The 17,852-nt window shown below is 47.2% G+C and overlaps 3 non-coding genes across 3 annotated transcripts; all 3 read left to right on the top strand.

The window, feature by feature from the left end:
* The first annotated feature begins 3,354 nt into the window (after nt 1-3,354).
* trnav-aac (transfer RNA valine (anticodon AAC)) lies at nt 3,355-3,427 on the top strand. Its single transcript has one exon. It is a non-coding gene; the product is annotated as a tRNA-Val (tRNA).
* A 9,418-nt stretch (nt 3,428-12,845) lies between these two features.
* trnav-cac (transfer RNA valine (anticodon CAC)) lies at nt 12,846-12,918 on the top strand. Its single transcript has one exon. It is a non-coding gene; the product is annotated as a tRNA-Val (tRNA).
* Nucleotides 12,919-17,493: 4,575 nt separating this feature from the next.
* Nucleotides 17,494-17,566, top strand: trnav-aac (transfer RNA valine (anticodon AAC)). The gene has a single exon. It is a non-coding gene; the product is annotated as a tRNA-Val (tRNA).
* The last annotated feature ends 286 nt before the right edge of the window (nt 17,567-17,852 follow it).

Below are 17,852 nucleotides of genomic sequence, written 5' to 3'. Positions count from 1 at the left end.
CTACAAGACACTCGTGAGACCACACTTAGAGCACTGAATGCAATTTTGGAATCTTTATTTTAGAAAAGATACGCTGACATTGGCGAGGGTTCAGAGAAGATTCACAAGAATGATTCCATGAATGAAAGTGTTACCGTATGAGGAATGTCTTGCAGCTCTTGGGCTGTATTCCCTGGAGTTCAGGTGAATGAGGGGGAATCTCATAGAAACATTCCCAATGTTAAATAGCCTTAACAAATTAGATATGGCAAAGTTATTTCCTAAGGTAGGGGTGTCTAAGACAAGAGGGCACGACATCAAGATTGAAGGACGTCCAGATAGAACAGAATTGCGGAGAAATTACTTTATTCAAAGGGTGGTAAATCTGTGGAATTTGTTGCCACAAGAGGCAGTGGAGGCCAAGTCATTGGATGTATTTCAGGCAGAGATAGGAAGGTTCTTGATTAGCCATGACATGAACCGGCATAGAGAGAAGTCAGTGGAGTCTGGATGACTGGGTAATTGGATCAGCCCATGATTGAATAGCGGAACAGACTCAATAGGCCGGATAACCTACTTCTGCTCCTATGTCTTGTACTCTTGTGGAGTACTTGTGAAAAAACGGCCTTGAAGTACCAGCCTTTAGTGCAGGAGAGTGTAAAGACAAGGGATGGCAGGCATGGTTGTTCCCTGTGGAGCTCGGCTGCAGAGGTTTCCCAGCCAAAACAGCATGGCGGTTGTTGTCAGCTCTGGGCCCGGACGGAAACAACAAGCAGCTCCTAGGATGGTGGAAAAGACAGAACGAGTCTCTTGTTGGATTTCGAGTAGGCGAGAGGAGGGAAGCTGGAAGCCAGGAGCAGAGGAGCAGTGATTTGGCCACCACTGCTGGCCCACCAACTGGAGAGTGTCGTGGTTAAGGGTCGAAACACTCTGTGAAGGTTGGCAACCACCTGATGGCATCTGCTTCTGGCTGAAGGCTACGGTTGGCTTGTAAGTTATCTGGAGAATGCACCCTAACAGGTGTATGTAACAAGCAAACAAGTTACTCGTTCCATAAACCAAGCATCATCTCACGCACAAAACGCTGGAGCAAGATCAGTCAGCATTTAGTCAGCAACGTGACCGTTCATCAGGACTGGGAAAGAAGGGGCAGGAACCGAAATAAGAAGTTTAGTAAAAATGTGTACACGCCAGCAGGTGATAGGAGGAGGCAGATAAGAGCGAATGTAAGGTGTAGGGAGCGTGGAGAAGAAATGTTCAAAATTCTCATCTCAGTCCGCTGACAAGGAGACACATCCGTCCTGTCCCACGCGGTCATATATGCAGACCTACGATTACTCTCATCCCACGTTGGTGCGTTCGATTCCCTAAGCACGCAATTTGTCATTTCAGCCCCAATTGACCCCATTCTACGTGCCTCATTATGGCACTTTGCCTGACTTATCATCAAATGGAGGGAGAAGGATGAGGATGTTGCAAGTGCAGTGTTTAACAAATCAGGAAGACTTTGCACTGGGGAAAACCAGTCCCTGAACACGGTTATGAAACATTTCAAACCAGATGGAATACTGAATTTGAAGAAGTTAGCGGAATTTGAAGCAATTCCATCGGTATCAGGTGATACAGAACAAGTTCCATCTCAACAGTACTGCTCGAGGGCAGGCGAATGCCACGTAGCTTAACTGGTCAAAAAATCTTTCCAGTGAAAGGGAGACGATGGTTTGGAATTCGCAGAGGCGCTTTTAGTTCATAGGGCGAACGATCTTTATTGAAATGGCGTTCTTTGTAAGAATTGTCATTTCCTGATATGTCACACAGGTGTTGCCGTAGAAGAGCGACCTGCCTCTGCCTGAGCAGCGCTGGGAACCTGTTTCCCTTCTCTGACTCTGTCCATCCGAAGATAGTGCAACGCATTTTTCTGACACAACTTCATCTTCGTTACATTCGGTGAGTGGCATTTAACTTAAAGCGCACCTGCTCGCCCAAACTCCGTTCGTCACGCCTAGTTTGTATGCAGGAAGAAACACACAGTGCTGGACGAACTCAACAGCACAAGAAATATCGCAAATGCTGGAAATGCGCGGGGAAAGCAACAAGTCAGTCGGCATCTATGGAGGAGAATAAACAATTGACAATTCATGCCAAGGCACTTTAGCGATACTTTATTTACACTGATACTGAGATCTCTGGAATGCAGCGTGGGGGCTACATATGATTCACCGGCTTGACTTGAAGAACGCCAGTACCCGGCCAGCTTGTTTGAAACTGCCTCCCAATCCCCACTGATTATATAATGTGAATGTGTCGTACCTCTGATCTCCTCCCTTAAGGCGCCGACAACTCCACCGACGTAATTAGTGGTGCGGTGATGAACGGATTCGCACGCTCGTTGTTCGGATAAGGGGTCTTCGCCCGAAACGTTGACAGCGAATTCCTCTCTCTCGCTGCCGTATGACCAGCGGAGTTACTCCACTATTGTGTGCGTATTGTGACAGGAATTCACAATCTGGATCCGGGAGAAACACTTTGAAGTGCTTCACCAGCTTCCCCTTTCTCTCACAGCCGACAGATTCACTGAAATGGGTTCTTTGCATTTATTCTTTAACGCCTACGAGGTTACCACGTTCAATGTAAACTGGTCTTGTCCCTCGCCCGCCCCCAAGCGGTTTTTATACTGCAGTGGTTATCGCGGTCAATACATACGCCAGTAGTTCCCAGTTCGATAGAGGACGGTAACGTAAATATTACTCGTGCTCCGGTTTCTGAGTAAGAGCGTGTATAGTGAAGGTTACGACTCAAACGGACAACCACTGCCCAAAATTATTTTTTTGTACTTTACAAGCATTCGGTCAATTTTGTTTGTCCATCACAGGTGGGATGAAGGGCAGCAACCGTTCAATACTGCGCACGTGCGATCAGCAGAATTACCATCGCTCTGTCCTCTGTGTGTCTGGATCTCTCGTTCAGTCGAATTTAAAGCTTTCTCCCTATCGGGCACCTGTCTGCATCTTCGTTTCTGTCCCCATTTTCTCAGCATCGGTCGTTATGGATAATTTTGAACGTGTATATTTTTCCTTCGCGTTGAAAACTTCTTTCGACACACACACAGGAATGAAGTCACAGGATGATAGACGGAATTTGAGATACGTGGTTCATTTCTACACCCTCATCTGGAGTCAGTGGGGTGCAGTTTCAGTTGTGGCGGGATTCGTTAAGTTTACTATGAAAGGAAATGATCCATTGCATTCATTATTTATTGATATAGAAGGTTGATTTTAGTATATAATTCAGTCATTAGCTTTCAGCTTTTACTGGCTGGAAGTGTGTGTTGTGCATTGTATCCACTGCATGTGGTACATGATAAGCAGCCGCAACGTTTCTGTAGTGTAGTGGTTATCACGTTCGCCTAACACGCGAAAGGTCCCTGGTTCGAAACCAGGCAGAAACAGAATGTGATACTTTTGTATAAATCAAATCCTTGGAAAGAGACGAAACCGCTTTTATTCAATGGAGTACTTCTGTTACTCGTTCCGTAAACTGAGTATAACCTCAGCCACAAAACACTGGACAAAGAGAAGTCAGCATTTATACCATGACCGTTTATCAGGGCAGGAAAGGATGGTCTGTGTGTGTCCTCCGTCGGTCGTGGTCGACCATGGGTACTGCGCCTCTGGTAGTCACTGGTTTGTCGAGCAGCGTCGACTGTGGCGTGAACATTGTGGGAGGCCCAGCGCGGGAGAGGACCTCAGAGTGTGGGACCTTGTTTCTCCAGGTGATGCCGAGGATGCGGCGAAGGCTGCGCAGCTGAAAAATATTGAGTTTCCTCTCCTGCTTCGAGTAGAGTGTCCAAGTCTCGCTACCATACAGGAAGGTGCTGATAAGGCATGCAGTCCTGGTCTTTGTATCGAGTTTCCGATTCTCCCAGAGCCGCGTGGAGAGTCGAGCAAGGATCGATGCTGCTTTGCTGATATGGCTATTAATTTCAGCATCAAGGGAGAGAGTGTTGCTAATGGTCGACCCTAAGTGTGTGTACTCGTGGACCACTTCCAGATCATAATTGTTGATGGTAATGATTGGTGTCTCCACTACGTTCTGGGCAACAACATTTGTTTTCTTTAAGCTGATGGTAAGCCCAAAGTCCTTGCGTGCCTTAAAAAAGCGGTCCATGAGAGTTTGTAGTTGCTGTTTGGTGTTCGAGGTTATAGCAGCGTCATCGGCAAAGAACATGTCACATATTAAGATCTTTCAACACCTTTGGTTTTGCTCTCAGGCGCGCAGGGTTGAACAGCCGCCCATCAGACCTGGTGTGCATGTAGATGCCTTCTGTCGACGTCCCAAAGGCGTGCTTCAATAACAAAGGAAGAAGATGCCGAATAATGCTGGGGCCAATACGATCCTTGTTTGACTCCACGATGAACAGCGAAGGGTTCTGATGAGCTGCCATCGTAATGAACAGTAGCCCTCATGTCGTCTTGGATGACTTGATCATACATTGGACAGCCGATCTTGAGGAGAATCTGAAAGAGCCCATCCCTGCTGACAAGGCCGAAAACCTTGGTCAAGTCGATGAAAGCGACATAGCGGGTTTTCTGTTGTTCCCTGCACTTCTCCTGGAGTTGACGGAGTGAGAAAATCATGTCGACAGTTGACCTCCTTGTGCGAAAACCACATTGGGACTCGGTAGACCCATTCTGCCAGAGTTTGTAGACGTGCCAGAGTTACACGAGCAAAGGCTTTGCCGACAATACTCAGGAGGGAGATACCCCTGTAGTTGTTGCAGTTGCTCCTATCACCCTGTTCTTGTACAAAGTGACGATTTTGGAGTCACACATATCCTGTGGTACGGCTCCTTCTTTCCAGCACTGACGGAGGACCTCGTGTAAAGGTTGGAGGAGTGAGCTCTTGCAGTGTTTGATCAGGTCTGGAGGAATCGCATCATTTCCAGGAGCTTTCCCTGGGGCCAGACTGTCAATTGCCTTGCTGAGGTCCTCAATGGTTGGTTCGGAGTCGAGTTCATCCATGACGGGTCGATAATCGATGGCATCAATGGCTGAGCTAAGAACAACATTTCCCCCCGACTAGAGCTCAGAGTAGTGTTCTACCCAGAGTTCCAGCTGCTTGATTTTATCGGTGATTATTTCACCGCTGGTTGACTTCAGGTGTGCTGTCTCGCTCTGCGATGGGCCAAGGGGCTTCATGATGCCATCATACATCGATCTGATGTTTCCTGTTATAGCTGCTGTCTGAATGTCCTCACTGAGCTGGAACCAGTACTCATTTGCGCACTGCCTTGCAGTCTGATGCACTTTGCTTCTAGTAGCTCGAAGTGCCTGGAGTGTTTGGTCGGATGGTGAGCACTTGTAGTCTGTGAGAGCTGCACGCTTGGCTTCGATGACAGGAGTCATGATGTTGGACTTTGCCTCAAACCAGTCACTGCTCTTCGTGGTCTATCTTCCAAAGATAGAGAGTGCTGATTCGTAGATGGTGTCGCGAAGGTATGACCATTGCTCTGTTGCAGTATCTCCTTGTGAGGAGGTAGTCATAGCACCCTGTACTGACTTGGCAAAGTGGTCAACTGTTTCTGACTGTTTCTGACTGTTTCATCTCTGTTGTGTTGACGCGAGGTTTTCCAGTTTGTTTGGAGTGGTGGATTTTCTTCGGACGTAGTTTGATCTTGCAGCATACTAAAGCATGATCCGTATTGCAGTCTGCACTGTGGTATGAGCGGGTGATTAGTACAGAGTTGATGAAAGAGCGCCTGGTTATGATCATGTCTAGTCGGTGCCGGTGTTTAGACCGTGGATATCGCCATGAGACCTTGTACTGCGACTTCGTCTGAAAGTAGGAGTTACTTACACACTAGCCGTGATAGGAGCAGAACTCCAGGAGACGTTGTCCACTGTCATTTATTTTGCCAATTCCAAAGATGCCAAGACAAGACGGCCAGGAATCATTATCGGCTCCCAATCTGGCGTTGAAGTCACCAAGGAGAGCGAGGTGCTCATCACTGGGAATATTCCTGAAAACGGCTTCTAATTTGTTGTAAAACATGTCTTTTGCCTCAGAGGTGGAGTTCAAGGTAGGGGCATACACACTGACAAGAGATACTGGGCCATGATTGGTGTGTAAACGGAGAGTCATAAGTCGTTCTGATCCATTTTCTGGTGGCTCCACCATTTGAAACAAGGAGTTCCTAACGGCAAAACCCACTCCATGCTCGCGGGGCTCATCTTGGTTCTTTCCCTGCCAGAAAAATGTGTAAGTCCCTTTCATTCAGTGTACCTGAATCCGCCAAACGTATTTCTTGTAGGGTAGTTACTAACTTGAGCCTTAGTCATTCATTGTTAATGACCGCTGTTTTTCGTGCATCTCCGGTATCCTTGAGGTTTTGGTCAAGTCCAGTCATCATTGTGCGGACAGTCCAACATCCCAACTTGTGGGGTGTTCTTTTATTCGATTTGCTTTCTTTCTTGTCTGGTGCAGTACCTACAGTCAGCTCTTCGTGGAATAATCTATTACTGTATCCCCATGGACCCAATGAGGAAGACTAACTGTGGCGGGACAGCACCTTATTGGCTGGGGGCCGCACAACTTGAGGCGGGCGGTTTCTGTCCAGTGAAACGCGGTGGTCTCTCCCACCGTCGAAAGTAACCCCTGGCGCCATGCTCTACGCCAATCAAGCATTATAACTTATAACCGGTAACTCCTGCTTCCCGTGTTTGTCCGACGCTATAAAACGAAGCTAGAGTGGCCTCTCCAGGGCGCAAGCCAGGGCAGAGTTGATATGGAGATCCGTCTGTTGCCCATGCATTGGGACCCCCTCTCCGTGCTGATGACAGGTCCAAAGAAACGACGAAAGTCGATACAGTTTGGTGCCAGCAGCATCGCAGGAGTTGCCGTGCCGGTGCTAGATACAGCAGTCAGCCGCCTTCGGGACTCCGACTCCGGATTTTTCCTCGGGGTTTACTCCCGAAGCATTTCCCGTGAGCGGGTATAGCCGCAAGGCTGCAGAGGTTTGAAATCGGAGTTTTTCCTCTCCTAGATGAGCTACCATTCGTGGTTAACGAGCCCCAACTGCCCGGAGCAACTGGTTTTAAGGCGTCAGCGGCCCGCCTTTTCCCCTTCCCCTGTCAGTGAGAAAAAGCTCCGCCAGGCTAAGAACTCTGCCACACGTGAAGGCCAGGAGTTGGACTTGGTTGTCAGAGGCTGCTTGAGACGCACGCCATTAAGACCACTTGTGTAGCAGTGGGAGCTCGTCCCCACTACCACTCTTCGGCTATGACTACCTTTGGAACCAAAAAATGGTGCACGAACCAGAATGTTAAGTTTGGTAAATCCGGCTGGTGATAGGAGGAGGCAGATGAGAGGGAAAGTAAAGTGTAGGGATAGTGAAGAAGAATTGTGTTAAATTCTCGTCTGAGACTACTGTACACGGTGACGCACTCTCTCTGTCGCACACTCTGTTGGCTTCTGGCCTGTGATTCTTCTCATCCTAGGTATGTGCGTTCGATTCACTCAGCACCAAGTTCGTCATTTCATCCCCAGTCTTCCCCCCAATCTTCCTCTGTCTAGCACCTGGCTTCACTTATCGTCAAATGGCAGGAGAAGAATTCGGATGTAGCAAACGCAGTACTTAGCAGATCAGGCGTAGATTGCACATTGAATCCCTCCCTGAACACGGCTATGCAACATTTCAAATTAGGTCATGGAACACTGAATTTAAAGAAGTTAGCAGAATTTGAAGCAATTCCATCGGTCAGACGATACAGAACAAGTCCCATCGCATCAGTACAGCTCGAGGACGGTGCGAATGCCACGTAGATTAACTGGTCAAGGAGTCTGTCCAGTGAATAGGAGACTGTGGTTTGGAACTCCCAGAGGCGCTTTTAGTTCATAGGGCGAACTTCCTTCACTGAAGGGGCCTTACTTACGGGAATTGGCATTCTCTGATTTGTCACGCAGTTGTTGCCCTAGGAGAGGGGCCTATCTCTGCCTGAGCAACACTGGGAACCTCTTTTCCTTTACTGACTCAGTCCATCCGAAGGAAGTAGGGCGCATCTTTCTGATACGACATAATCTTTGTTACATTCCCTGAATGGATTTATCTCAAGACCGCACCCCATCCACACACCTCCGTTCGTCCCGCAGCAAGGAACACAAAGTGCTGGAGAAACGCAGCAACAGAAGAAATTCCGCAAATGCTGGAAATGTGCAGAGAAATGAACAGGTCAGATGGGATCTACGGAGGAGAATAAACAATTGACAATTCATGCCAAGACACTTGATCCATACTTTATTTACACTGATACTGAGATCTCTGGATTGGCGCGTGGCGGTTACTTGGTTTGACTTGAAGAACTTCAGCACCGGACTTGCTTGTTTGAAACTGTGCCCCAATCAGCACTGAAAATATGCGGTGAATGTGTCGTTCCTCTGATCCCCTTCCTTAAGGCGCCGTCAACACCACCGACGGCTTCAGTGGTGCGTGATGAACGGGCTCGCCGGATCGTTGCTCGGATAAAGAGTAATCGCCCGTAAATGTTGACGATGAATTCCTCTCTTTCGCTGCTGCAAGAACAGAAGAGTTAATCCACTATTGTGTGCGTATTGTGACAGAAATTCACAATCTCGATATGGAAAGAAAACGCTGAAATATTTCATAGAAACATTGAAGCATAGACAACCTACAACAAAATACAAGCCTTTGGCCCACATAGCTGTGCTGAACAACCCTTACTTTCGAAATTACCTCGGGTTACCCATAGCCTTCTATTTTTCTAAGATCCATGTACCTAGCAAGGCCTCTCTTAAAAGACCTTACCGTATCAGACTGCAGCACCGTCACCGGCAGCCCATTTCACGCACTCATCACTCTCTGCGTAAAAAAAAACCTTACCCCTGACATGTCCACTATACTTACTTTCAAGCACCTGAAAACTGTGCTAGCCATCTCAGTCCTGGGAAAAAGCCTCTGACTATCCACATGATCAATGCCTCTCGTCAGCTTGTACAAATCTATCAGGTCACCTCTCATCCTCCGTCGCTCTAATGAGAGAAGACCGACTTCACTCAACCTATTTTCATAAGGCATGCTCTCCAATCCGGGCAACATCTTGTATGTCTCCTCTGCACGCTTTCTATGGTTTCCACATCCTTCCAGTAGTGAGGCGACCAAAACTGAGCAGAGTACTCCCAATTAGGGTCTGACCAGGGTCCTATATAGCTGTAACATTACCTCTCGGCTCTTAAACTCAATCCCACGATTGATGAAGGCCAATGCACCGTATGCCTTCTTAATCACAGAGTTAGCCTGAGTAGGAGCTTTGAGTGTCCTATGGACTCGGACCACAGGTCCCTCTGATCCTCCACACAGCCAAGAGTCATAGAAACATAGAAACATAGAAAATAGGTGCAGGAGTAGGCCATTCGGCCCTTCGAGCCTGCACTGCCATTTATTATGATCATGGCTGATCATCCAACTCAGAACACCGCCCCAGCCTTCCCTCCATACCCCCTGACCCCCGTAGCCAAAAGGGCCATATCTAACTCCCTCTTAAATATAGCCAATGAACTGGCCTCAACTGTTTCCTGTGGCAGAGAATTCCACAGATTCACCACTCTCTGTGTGAAGAAGTTTTTCCTAATCTCGGTCCTAAAAGGCTTCCCCTCTATCCTCAAACTGTGGCCCCTCGTTCTGGACTTCCCCAACATCGGGAACAATCTTCCTGCATCTAGCCTGTCCAATCCCTTTAGGATCTTATACGTTTCAATCAGATCCCCCCTCAATCTTCTAAATTCCAACGAGTACAAGCCCAGTTCATCCAGTCTTTCTTCATATGAAAGTCCTGCCATCCCAGGAATCAATCTGGTGAACCTTCTTTGTACTCCCTCTATGGCAAGGATGTCTTTGCTCAGATTAGGGGACCAAAACTACACACAATACTCCAGGTGTGGTCTCACCAAGGTCTTGTACAACTGCAGTAGTACCTCCCTGCTCCTGTACTCGAATCCTCTCGCTATAAATGCCAGCATACCATTCGCCTTTTTCACCGCCTGCTGTACCTGCATGCCCACTTTCAATGACTGGTGTATAATGACACCCAGGTCTCGTTGCACCTCCCCTTTTCCTAATCGGCCACCATTCAGATAATAATCTGTTTTCCTATTTTTGCCACCAAAGTGGATAACTTCACATTTATCCACATTAAATTGCATCTGCCATGAATTTGCCCACTCACCCAACCTATCTAAGTCACCCTGCATCCTCTTAGCATCCTCCTCACAGCTAACACTGCCACCCAGTTTCGTGCCATCCGCAAACTTGGAGATGCTGCATTTAATTCCCTCATCCAAGTCATTAATATATATTGTAAACAACTGGGGTCCCAGCACTGAGCCTTGCGGTACCCCACTAGTCACCGCCTGCCATTCTGAAAAGGTCCCGTTTATTCCCACTCTTTGCTTCCTGTCTGCTAACCAATTCTCCACCCACACCAATACCTTACCCGCAATACCGTGTGCTTTAAGTTTGCACACTAATCTCCTGTGTGGGACCTTGTCAAAAGCCTTTTGAAAATCCAAATATACCACATCCACTGGTTCTCCCCTATCCACTCTACTAGTTACATCCTCAAAAAATTCTATGAGATTCGTCAGACATGATTTTCCTTTCACAAATCCATGCTGACTTTGTCCGATCATTTCACCGCTTTCCAAATGTGCTGTTATCACATCTTTGTTAACTGACTCCAGCAGTTTCCCCATCACCGACGTTAGGCTAACCGGTCTATAATTCCCCGGTTTCTCTCTCCCTCCTTTTTTAAAAAGTGGAGTTACATTAGCCACCCTCCAATCCTCAGGAACTAGTCCAGAATCTAACGAGTTTTGAAAAATTATCACTAATGCATCCACTATTTCTTGGGCTACTTCCTTAAGCACTCTAGGATGCAGACCATCTGGCCCTGGGGATTTATCTGCCTTCAATCCCTTCAATTTACCTAACACCACTTCCCTACTAACATGTATTTCGCTCAGTTCCTCCATCTCACTGGACCCTATGTCCCCTACTATTTCTGGAAGATTATTTATGTCCTCCTTAGTGAAGACAGAACCAAAGTAATTATTCAATTGGTCTGCTATGTCCTTGCTCCCCATAATCAATTCACCTGTTTCTGTCTGCAGGGGACCTACATTTGTCTTTACCAGTCTTTTCCTTTTTACATATCTATAAAAGCTTTTACAGTCCGTTTTTATGTTCCCTGCCAGTTTTCTCTCATAATCTTTTTTCCCCTTCCTAATTAAGCCCTTTGTCCTCCTCTGCTGAACTCTGAATTTCTCCCAGTCCTCAGGTGAGCCACTTTCTCTGGCTAATTTGTATGCTTCTTCTTTGGAATTGATACTATCCCTAATTTCTCTTGTCAGCCACGGGTGCACTACCTCCCTTGATTTATTCTTTTGCCAAACTGGGATGAACAATTGTTGTAGTCATCCATGCAACCTTTAAATGCTTGCCATTGCATATCTACCGTCAATCCTTTAAGTGTCATTTGGCAGTCTATCTTAGCTAATTCACGTCTCATACCTTCAAAGTTACCCCTCTTTAAGTTCAGAACCTTTGTTTCTGAATTAACTCTGTCACTCTCCATCTTAATGAAGAATTCCACCATATTATGGTCACTCTTACCCAAGGGGCCTCTCACGACAAGATTGCTAATTAACCCTTCCTCATTGCTGAAAACCCAGTCCAGAATAGCCTGCTCTCTAGTCGGTTCCTCGACATGTTGGTTCAAAAAACCATCCCGCATACATTCCAAGAAATCCTCTTCCTCAGCACCTTTACCAATTTGGTTCACCCAATCTACATGTAGATTGAAGTCACCCATTATAACTGCTGTTCCTTTATTGAACACATTTCTAATTTCCTGTTTAATACCATCTCCGACCTCACTACTACTGTTAGGTGGCCTGTACACAACTCCCACCAGCGTCTTCTGCCCCTTAGTGTTACGCAGCTCTACCCATATCTTTGCATTATCTTTGCATTAAAACTATATTCTGCCATCATAGTTGACCTACCAAAATGAACTACTTCATAGTCATCTGAGTTTAACTCAATCTGCCATCTCTCAGCCCAGTTTTGTATCTTATCAATGTCCCGCTGTAACCTCTGACAACACCCCCCCCCCCACACACACACACACTATCCACAACATCCCCAACGTTTGTGTCATCAGCAAATTTACTAACCCATCCCTCCACTTCCTCATACAGGTCAATTATAAAAATCACGAAGAATTGGGGTCCCTGAACAGATCTCTAAGGCACACAACTGGTCAGCGACCACCATGCAGAATATGACCCGTCTGCAACCACTCTTTGCTTTCTGTGGGCCAGATAGTTCTGGATCTACAAAGCAATGTCCTCTCGGATCCTGTGCCTCCTTACTTTCTCAGTAAGCCTTGCATGTGGTACCTTATCAAACGCCTTCAACATATTCTGCTTTCTCTCACAGTCGAAAGATTCACTGCATTGATATCCTATCATACCGTATATTCTATTCCTTCGCGTTGAAAACTCCATTTCGCACATACATGAAGGAAATGCCAGAACGACACGCGGATTTTAAAATAGGTAGTGCAATTGTACATCCTCATCTGGACTCAGCAGGAGCCAGATTCAGTCGTAGCAGGATTCATGAAGATTGTAAGGAGAGGAAACGATCCATTGCATTCATTTATTATTCGTATTATGTTGGATTTTAGAATATAATTGACTCGTTCCTGTCGGGCTCCTATTAGCCGGAAGTGAATGTTTTGCATAGCTCCATTAGTATCCGTTGCAATCGGTACACGGTAGGTAGTCATAGCGTTTCTGTAGTGTAGTGGTTATCACGTTCGCCTCACACGCGAAAGGTCCCTGGTTCGAAACCAGGCAGAAACATTCTTTCACACTTTTGTATTAATCGAGTCCTTCGAAAGGGACGCAACCACACGTTTATTCAACGGAGTACTGCCGTTACGCGTTCCGTAAACAAAGCATCCATGACTCACAAGACGCTGGAATAAGCGCAGTCAGCATTTATGTCGTAACCGTTCATCGGGACTGGAAAAGGGGCAGCAACCAGGATAAAGTTTGATAAAGGTGTGCACACTCCGGCAGGTGATAGAAGGAGGCAGTTGAGAGGGAAGGTAAGATGCAGGGACCGTGGAAGAAAATTGTGCAAAATTCTCCCTCTGAGACCGCTGTACACGTTGAGACACTCCGGCCCACACTGTGATATTTCTGACATGCGACTCTTCGCATCCCAGGTATGTGCGTTCGATTGACTCAGCAACCAATTTGTCATTTCTTTCCCAATCTTCCCCTATCTACGTGTCTTCTAGAACCTGGCTCCACTGATAAACAAGTGGCAAGAGAAGGATTCGGATGTAGCAAATGCAGTATTTAGCAAATCAGCCGTAGCTTGCACAAAGGTGAATCCGTCCCTGAACAAGGTTATGCAACGTTTCAAAATAGATGGAACACTGAATCTAAAGAAGATAACAGAAGTTGAAACAATTCCATACCTCAGACAATGCAGAGCAAGTCTCATCCCATCAGACATAAAAGTTGCTGGTGAACGCAGCAGGCCAGGCAGCATCTCTAGGAAGAGGTGCAGTCGATGTTTCAGGCCGAGACCCTTCGTCCTTTATGTGTGTTGCTTGAATTTCCAGCATCTGCAGAATTCCTGTTGTTCTCATCCCATCAGTACAGATCGAGGACGGTGTGAATCCACGTCGCTTAACCCGCCAAGAAGCCCGTCCAGTGAGAAGAACACGGCGGTTTGGAACTCCCAGACACTTCCGACCCTTCCTCCATTTCCGACACCTCCCTCCCGTTTCTAGATCTTTCTGTCTCTGTCTCTGGAGACAGCTTATCCACTGATGTCTACTATAAGCCTACTGACTCTCACAGCTATCTGGACTATTCCTCTTCTCACCCTGTCTCTTGCAAAAACGCTATCCCCTTCTCGCAATTCCTCCGTCTCCGCCGAATCTGCTCTCAGGATGAGACTTTTCATTTTAGGACGAGGGAGATGTCTTCATTTTTTAAAGAAAGGGGCTTCCCTTCCTCCACTATCAACTCTGCTCTTAAACGCATCTCCCCCATTTCACGTACATTTGCTCTCACTCCATCCTCCCGCCACCCCACTAGGAATAGAGTTCCCCTGGTCCTCACCTACCACCCCACCAGCCTCCGGGTCCAACATATTATTCTCCGTAACTTCCGCCACCTCCAACGGGATCCCACCACTAAGCACATCTTTCCCTCCCCCCCTCTCTCTGCATTCCACAGGGATCGCTCCCTACACAACTCCCTTGTCCATTCGTCCCCCCCATCCCTCCCCACTGATCTCCCTCCTGGCACTTATCTGTGTAAGCGAAACAAGTGCTACACATGCCCTTACACTTGCTCCCTTACCACCATTCAGGGCCCCAAACAGTACTTCCAGGTGAGGCAACACTTCACCTGTGAGTCGACTGGGGTGATATACTGCGTCCGGTGCTCCCGATGTGGCCTTTTATATATTGGCGAGACCTGACGCAGACTGGGAGACCGCTTTGCTGAACATCTACGCTCTGTCCGCCAGAGAAAGCAGGATCTCCCAGTGGCCACACATTTTAATTCCACATCCCATTCCCATTCTGACATGTGTATCCACGGCCTCCTCTACTGTAAAGATGAAGCCACACTCAGGTTGGAGGAACAACACCTTATATTCCGTCTGGGTAGCCTCCAACCTGATGGCATGAACATCGACTTCTGTAACTTCCGCTAGGCCCCACCTTCCCTTCGTACCCCTTCTGTTACTTATTTTTATGCACACATTATTTCTCTCACTCTCCTTTTTCTCCCTCTGTCCCTCTGAATATACCTCTTGCCCATCCGCTGGGTCCCCCCCCTTGTCTTTCTTCCCGGACCTCCTGTCCCATGATCCTCTCGTATCCCCTTTTGCCTATCACCTGTCCAGCTCTTGGCTCAATCCCTCCCCCTCCTGTCTTCTCCTATCATTTTGGATCTCCCCCTCCCCCTCCAACTTTCAAATCCCTTACTCACTCTTCCTTCAGTTAGTCCTGACGAAGGGTCTCGGCCTGAAACGTCGACTGCACCTCTTCCTAGAGATGCTGCCTGGCCTGCTGCGTTCACAAGCAACTTTGATGTGTGTTGCTTGAATTTCCAGCATCTGCAGAATTCCTGTTGTTTGGAACTCCCAGAGGCGCTTTTAGTTTATAGAACATGGGACATAGAAAAGTATAGCACAGTACAGGCCCTTCGGCCCACAATATGGTGAACTTCCTCTACTGAAGGCGCGTTCCATGCAATAATCGCCATTCCACGATTTGTCACGCAGGAGTTGCCGTAGGAGAGTGACCTATTTCTGCCAGAGCAGCGCTGGGAACCCGTTTTTCTTTTCTGACTCAGTCCATCCGCAGGTAGAAGAACGCATTTTCCTGACACGATTTAATATTCGTTACGTTCACTAAGTGGAACTTAAGTCACTGCTGCATCCCTTCCCCACACCTCTGTTCGTCCCGCCAAGCTTGTATGTTGCAAGATAAAAAATTGCTGCAGTAATCAACAGGAAAAGAAACTCGGCAAATGTTCAAATGTGTGGGGAAATCAAGATGTTAGAAGGCATCTACGGAGGAGAATAAACAATTGACAATTCATGACAAGGTTCTTGATCGATACTTTATTTACACGAATATAGAGATCTTTGGAATGCAGAGTGGCGGCTACTTATAATTCAGCGGCTTGACTTGAAGAACTTCAGCATCGGACCTGATTGTTTGAAACTGTCTCCCAATCCGCATTGAAAATATACGGTGAGTGTGTCGTTCCGCTGATCCCGTCTCTTCCTGCACCGTGAACACCACCGACAGATCCAGTGGTGCGGTGATGAACAGGTGCGCCCCATTGTTGCTCGGGTAAAGGGTGTTCACCCGAAACGTTGACGGCATATTCCTCTCTCTCTCGCTCCTGCATGACCAGAGGTGTTACTCCACTATTGTGTGCGTATTGTGACAGGAACCTGGATCGGGGAGAAATGCGTTGAAGCATTTCACCAGATTCTCCTTTTTCTTACAGCTGACGTATTCACTGAAATAGTATCCTTCCATTTACTCTTCAACGCCCAGCCGGATTTCACGTCCTATGTAAACTGGTCTTGTTTTTTACACTCCAGCGGTTTTTATACTGCAGTGGTTATCACGGTCAAATTACAGGTCAATAGTTCTCAGTTCGACGGAAGACGACGACGTAAATATTGCTCGTGTTCCAGTTTGTCACTATGAGCGTGCATACTGTGTGTTTCTATTTAAACGGACTACTGCTGCCCGAAGGTATCTATCTACTTAGTAAGCATTCGGACGAGTTTATTCGCCCATCATAGGTGGGAAGTAGGGCAGGACTGGTTCAACTTGACGCACATAGGATGAACAGAATTACCATCGCTATGTACTCTGTGTGTCTGAATCTCTTGTTCAGTCGACTTTGAAGCCTTCCTCCTCTCGGGCCCTGTCTCCATCGTGATCTTTGCCCCATTTTCTCCGTGTTGGATTTTGACAAGCGGATTTTGAAATGAGTCGTGCGTTCCTACGGCCCCAACTGGACTCAGTGGGTGCCAGTTACATTTGCGGCGGGATTTGTGAAGATTGTTAGGAGTGGAAATGAGCCATTGCATGCATTTGTTATTAGATTAGATTAGATTATGAGGACACTCAGTCATCGTTTACTGTCATTTAGAAATGTATGCATTAATAAATAATAAAATGTTCCTCCAGTATGATATCACAGAAACACAAGACAGACCAAGACTAAAACTGACAAAATCCACATAATTATAGCATATAGTTACAACATTGCAAAGCAATACCATAATTTGTTAAGAGCAGGCCATGGGCACGGTAAAAAAAAGAAGTCTCAAAGTCCCGATAGCCCCAACATCTCACGCAAACGGTAGAAGGAAGAAACTCTCCCTGCCATGAGTTTCCAGCGCCGCAAAATTGCCGATGCAGCATCCTGGAAGCACCCGACCACAGTCCGACTCGGAGTCCGTCCGAAAACTTCGAGCCTCCGACCAACCCTCCGACACCGAGCGCGGAGCACCAGCTCCGCCGAGCGCTTCGACCCCATCCCCGGCCGCCAAGCAACAGGGAAAGCTGAGGATTCGGAGCCTTCCCTTCCGGAGATTTCGGATCACACAGTAGCGGCGTCAGCGAAACAGGCTTTTCAGAAGTTGCACCAGATGTTCCTCCGTGCTCTCAGGTCTGCCTCCATCAAATCAGAATTGTGCACGGCATCCTACTTGACAGATAACAGATATTCATTACCGGAGAGACCGCGCGGTAATATTGAGTTTCATTTTAGTATACAATTCAGTCGTTAATATCGGTTTTCCAGTATCTGGAAGCAAGAGTTTTGTATAGGTCCATTCGTATCCGCTGGATGTGGGACAGTACAGGCAGCCGTAGAGTTTCTGTAGTGTAGTGGTTATCACGTTCGCCTAACACGCGAAAGGTCCCTGGTTCGAAACCTGGCAGAAACATTCTGGCATACTTTTGTATGCAACAAGGCCTTGGAAAGGGACTCAACCACACGCTAATTCAATGGAGTACTTCTGTTACTCGTTCCATAAACAGAGCATCCCCTCACCCACAGAGCTCTGGAGCAAGAGCAATTAGCATTTATGCCGTGACCGTTCATCAGGACTGCAAAAGAAGGGGAACGAACCAGAATAAGAAGTTTTGTATAGGTGTGTACACGCCGGCAGGTGACAGGAGGAGGCAGTTGAGTGGGAAGTTATAATGTAGGGAGCGTGGAGAAGAATTGTG

The sequence above is a fragment of the Mobula birostris genome, chromosome 2 (assembly GCF_030028105.1).
Source record: "Mobula birostris isolate sMobBir1 chromosome 2, sMobBir1.hap1, whole genome shotgun sequence".
NCBI lineage: Eukaryota > Metazoa > Chordata > Chondrichthyes > Myliobatiformes > Myliobatidae > Mobula > Mobula birostris.
Note: the sequence above shows the minus strand (reverse complement) of the source record. Positions and strands in the feature narration are given on the sequence as shown.